The sequence below is a fragment of the Lampris incognitus genome, chromosome 15, assembly GCF_029633865.1.
Source record: "Lampris incognitus isolate fLamInc1 chromosome 15, fLamInc1.hap2, whole genome shotgun sequence".
Classification (NCBI taxonomy): Eukaryota; Metazoa; Chordata; class Actinopteri; order Lampriformes; family Lampridae; genus Lampris; species Lampris incognitus.
Window position 1 is genome coordinate 38,384,051 of NC_079225.1, and position 5,806 is coordinate 38,389,856.

The window sequence follows — 5,806 nt, forward strand, 5'->3', positions numbered from 1 at the left end:
CCAGCATCATCTCTCTATCAGGGCTACGCCGTATGCACAAGGCCTTCAAATGAGATCTGACTCCTTGTGCCTCAGCGGAGGATCTTTGAAGCAAAATGTCAGGCCCGAGTCCTGACATTTTAAAGTTTTCTAAAACTTCAGCTGGTTCAAAAGGCTGCGGCTAGAGTACGAACTACAAAACAAGTTTGACCGCATCACGCCGACTCAAGCCGACTCAAGCCTCCCTTCGCTGGCTCTCTGTGCATGCTAGCCCTGACTTGAACGTGCTGCTATATCCTCCTCTAAATACTTCATGGGCCGGCCCCCTCGTATCCGTCGCATCTTATACGGCCTTATGTACCAACTCGTGCCCTCCGTTCTCAAGGTGCCGGCCTCCTCTCTGCCCCCGGTCAATAGAAGTCTGCAGGCTGCAGAGCCTCCTCCTACTGCGCCCCCTTGTTTGTATGTACAGTCTTCCAGCCGACACCAGAGAATCTGATTCTAGACTCTTCCACATCTAAACTGAACACCCATCTCTTCCCATTAGCTTTCAACTAGTTTTCTCATTAGCTTGGTCGTTTCACTTCCTTCTTAGCTTTGCCACAACGATCCTCTTCTGGGAGGGTCTCGGTGTGTTTATAACCGTAGGTTATACCAGTAGTCTCTTGGGTTCGTCCTGCCGATGAGAATGTTCCTTAACGTTCTGAGAGCATGTGGGCCCATGTTGTGCGCCTGTCCTCATCTCTCTCTCTCTGTCTCTCTCTTGCTCAGTTTCCAGGACAATTTTTCTCCCTTTATGGATTGGCTGATAACCATGGATTTTCTCTCTCTCTCTCTCGACCGCCTGATGACTTCGGAGCCTGTTTGTGCTGCCTCCTGTCTTCCCTTGGTCACAGTCCCACCCTTCTGGAGATTTATGCTGTTGTTTGCGCTGTTCTCAATTAAATTTGCTTTTGTACTATTTGTCGTAGCTATGACAACTCCTGCATCACTCCTCTTGTCTTCTTTCTCTCTCTGTGTGAATGCCGTGTGGACGTCTGCCTCACCTCTTGTGTGTATGTGAAGCCTGTTCTCTCTGCAGGGCCCCACTGAGCAGAGCTGGTTTGTGGCGCAGGGTCCCGCCAGCTCTTGACGGCATCTGTGGGGGTCCTGATGTTGTCCTGGATGGGCAGATTCACTAAATTTGTCTTGCACTCTCTTTAAAGGTTTATTACCCAGCATGTTTAAATTAGCTAAATGATATGCATTAACTGTATATAGTCTATATTACCTTGGTCTATGTAATCTATGATGTTACATTATAATTCTGTTATTTTTGTGTATTTCGTGCATTTGACACCTATTGCGTGTCTGTCCGTCCTGGAAGAGGGATCCCTCCTCTGTTGCTCTTCCTGAGCTTTCTCCCATATTCAATTTCCTGATAAGGTTTTTCTTGTGGGGCTTTTTCTCATTCGGGTTTAGAGTTCAGGGATAGAGGGTGTCGTATGTTGTATACTGTTGTATATTGTACTGATTGTGAAGCCATTCGGGACTACCTTGTGAATTTGGGCTATAATAAACTTGACTTGACTTACAAATACTTACACAACAGGAAGACCTATTGACTTGATGAGCCTACGCATACTACATGGGGCATGGGCTGTGACATAACAGTTGTGAAGTCATCGCCCTGTGGAAAGCCTGCCTGTGTGCTTGCTCTATACTCCACTGTTTACACTCCGCATGCTAAACGATGCCCAGAAGTCATCGCTCTAATACGACTCAGAATTTCCTTTTCTCGGGATGCAATATTCTTTCAGTGCTGTGGCATGCTTCATTAGGGAGATGAGGCTCGGCCCGGTGACAAACATCTGTCCTCTAAAAAGCCCGTTTGTCTGCAGAGAGCTGGGTCACACTGGGGGTCACCTGACAAACAAAGTGAAAGACGCTTTATGATGAGGAAGGTTTGGACAGGGATTATGCAAGAATGTGTTGCTGTCTGTTCCTCCGGCTTGGCGCAGCATTTTTGTCCCTTGGTCTCATCATTTGGATTCATGCAGTGTTTGTGTTGCACAACTTTAAATGTCCTACTCTGTTGAGCATTTTGAAAACTGTTTGGATGAGCATGCTGATTAAGTGCTGTAAAAAGTGTTGGGTCTAAAAAATTTAGATTCAAACAAATGTTCTGTTTGGATTATACTGTGTTCACCAGGATGGCCGAGTGGTTAAGGCGTTGGACTTAAGATCCAATGGACGTATGTCTGCGTGGGTTCGAACCCCACTCCTGGTAGTATTATTTGGGTGGCACAGTGCCCGTGCTGCTGCCTCAAAGCAATTAAGTCCTGGGTTTAATTTCCACCTGGGGCACTGAGGACGTTGCATGAACCCCAGGCCTGTCTGTTTCGCTGTACTTTATCTCTTGACTTGTTTTTTTTTTTGTTTTTGTTTTTTTGTTGAAAAATTCTGTTTAAATTATTTCTAAATAAATGATGTAATTGAAAATGTGTATTTAATAAAGTACATCTGTCACCATCTGCAATGCTGTGATTAAAATGGGGAAAGAGGGAAAAAGAAAAGGAGGAAAAAGAAGGAAAAACATACAATATATCCATTTCTTCTTTACTCATCTATCATTTTAACATTGTTCTCACACACTTCCGCACTTATTGCAAGGATTATCTTCACTTTTATTTTCACATCTCTAGCGGGATTCGAACCTATTCTGTGGCGAGAGCAGCCGACACAAGTTTGAAGGAAGCTGGTGTTACGACTATCTCCTTCCTGTAGAAACGTGAGCCAGGGGAGTTATTCGAGAAGAGTTCCGGCCATATGCCATTGGGTTAATCGGGTGGGATAAGGGGAAAAACTAGAAATAAATTTATATATATATAAATAACAGTAGGACTGATGAGGATTATGTCCACAGAAGCAATGCAGTGGTCTTTGGAAACAGCAAATATAGCCAGAGGTGGGAGATATGCGTCTGTCCGACTCGCGCTCTTGTAGTCTGAGGTGAAATGACGTCTCGTGACAAGCAAAAAACCTCACGTTAATGCACGAGCGCTCACCAGCCACCTTTCACAGTAACCGCCCTAGCAACGCCGCCACTGAAAATTCTAACCCATACCGAACGCTACCAAACAGCTGATTAGAACGCCATTGTCGCGTCATCCGGAACTTTTTCCCCGGCCCCATTTTCCGGCCGGACCAAAAATCCTTTGACAGCTCCACCATTTTCCGCAATATGGACTTATATCACGTGACTTGTTCGGAGCGCTGTTTGGACCTCATTTGGAACTGGTTGATCTCGTCCGGAATGTGTTAGGACTTGTTTGGACCTTGTTCGGATCTATTGTTAGATGTTAGCACCTCGGAGGCAGCCCAGAAACCGCTGGGTACCCCCTTGCGAACCAACAACTTGAATCACCCACTCAGAGAACGAACGGTTCGTTTCAGCTCGTTGACCCCGGATCGTGGCTGGTGTGACTGACGTCTGCTGGGACCGCAGGCTAGTCCTGACAGATGCCTTGTAAGTAATTTTGTTCAAACAAGGCTAAAGTCTATCCGTCAACAGAATAAAAGGTTTAAAAACGTAACCTGACTGTGTTCACCTCCTCAAGTGAATTAACTTGTCTCCAGCCAGATCCATATTTAAGCTAGTTTGCTAGCTAATGTTACACTGATCACATCCCTGTAAAACTTCCAGTGACAGCCCGGCCGGACGCGTAGCGCACCCGGCCGGGAGCGTGTCTATGGCCCCTCAACCCTGTTTCATTTAATTTACCTACACTTAACCGAACCTACCTTCTGTCTTAACCTCAACCGCTACCTAACCTTAAGCCATAGCGAACCTAACCTTAAGCCATAGCTCCCCTATTCGATAGCTAGTCCACAGGGCTGGAGGAATAGGGCTGACCCGGCTAATGAGCTAGCGTCCAGCAAGCAGTGCTGTTGGGGGCAATTTCGGTAAACTTGATTTCGGTAACTTGAATGCTAATGCAGGAACTGTCTTTCCCACTTTGTGACTGGTGTCTGGTAAAGTGCTCCCTTAAAATACCAAATGTCAGGCAAGATCTTCAATGCCACATATTACAGTATATTGTAACGTGCATGGATAACCAGACACGTTGGTCCTTGACTAATGGGTCGGACCCTTTAGTCGACTGGTTAACGTTGTCGCTTGCGGAGCGGGAGACACAGGTTCCCGTCCCGGCCATGGCGACGGTCTCCCAGACTGCCCCCCGAATTCGCTGCAATATATATGTACGTGTAAGATGTCGTTTACTGAACTATCATCCTGAGACCAGGAAGAAAAGGTCAGTATCGTTTACACTCACTAACATACCAGTACGCCATAAAATCTTCGCTGCAGACAATTTTAAAGAGAGGACTTTAAAATGGATGGACGCATGCTTCTTCTTCTTCTTCTTCTTCTTCTTCTTCTTCTTCTTCGTCTTCCTTTTTCCTTCTTCTTCGTCTTCTTATTATCTGGAATGTTAATAGAAGATGGAAATATAGAATTCTTATCGAATCATGTCATTATTTTGGCAAAATATTTTATACACAAATGTAAACATTACAAAACGCAACCCTGTTTAGCAGCCTTTAAAAACGAATTAGTAACATTTTCCAAATCTGTAAAATGTATGAAAAAGAGAAATGCCCAAAAAAATATTCTTTGCGTTTGAACAATTTAGGGCAATTTAACCCCCTATCTTATTTTATTTTATCTCTTTCAAATTTGCTATTTGTTTCCTTGTTTTGTTCTAATTGTCTTTTACATGTTTGTATGTACTGTTCTTAGCCTACTCTGTTGTTATAGAGCAGTGTTTCTCAACCGGGGGTCCGCGGACCCCTAGTAGTCCGTGGTGTAATTGCAAGGGGTCCGTGAAAAGAAAATATCTTTTAAAAAAAAAGATCCTATGACATTTATAGAAATAGGATTGTTTTACTCAAATGTGACTGAGACCTTTATCTACCTAAACTATAAAGGGTAACATGACTTTTTTCTCTAATTACATCTGTTTCACAAGTGTAATTTATTGTATTTTAATAAGAGATCTCGCTCCCGTTTGCATTGTTAAAAGTTACTGCATAAAAATTCTGTTGTTACATATATCTGAAAGTTACTGCATAAGAATTCTGTTTTGTTAACTATATCTAAGTTACAACTGAAAGCTCTTATTTTTGCCCAAAGAGTGAATAAATGCTATAATGCAATTTAAAATGCAGTTTCTACTGTTTCTATCAAATTGCAACCCCCCTCCCCCAAGATCAGGTGGAGGGGTCCTCAGGGTAGATCAAAAACACGCAGGGGGTCCAGGACCCCAAAAAGGTTGAGAACCACTGTTATAGAGTATACTGGCTTTGTTGATGTGTTTGTATATTTGAAGACTTTATTACAAAAAAATTTAAAATTTTAAAATTCCAAAAAAACTTCTTCTTCCTCCTCCTCCTCTGTTTTATGGCGGGTGGAAACCAGCGTTAAAGTGCATTACAGCCACCTATGTTGGAGTGTGAACCAGAGTAAAATATTTAAATGATTAATAACTATGTTTTACATCACTGTAATTTAATAACTGTTGTCTGTAGTAAAATGAAATGAAATGACCTTTTTTTTTGGTTTTAAGTGAAGGGCTTGGGCCAGTTGGAGTGAAATTGGTTATCTACCCACCACAAAAAACAAAACAAACAAAAAAAAAACAAAAAAAATAAAAAACCTAACTATATTTCACCAAACACTAAATTGTTTTGATCAGCCCAGTTTCTTTCAAATAACAGAATAGACTCTCTAACTTGATGACAAATACATTTTTAAGACTCAGTATTCCACTCCAAAGCTTCCTGA

The 5,806-nt window shown here is 42.8% G+C and overlaps 1 non-coding gene across 1 annotated transcript; it reads left to right on the forward strand.

The window, feature by feature from the left end:
• Window positions 1–2,165: 2,165 nt before the first annotated feature.
• trnal-uaa (transfer RNA leucine (anticodon UAA)) lies at window positions 2,166–2,248 on the forward strand. The gene has a single exon. It is a non-coding gene; the product is annotated as a tRNA-Leu (tRNA).
• The last annotated feature ends 3,558 nt before the right edge of the window (window positions 2,249–5,806 follow it).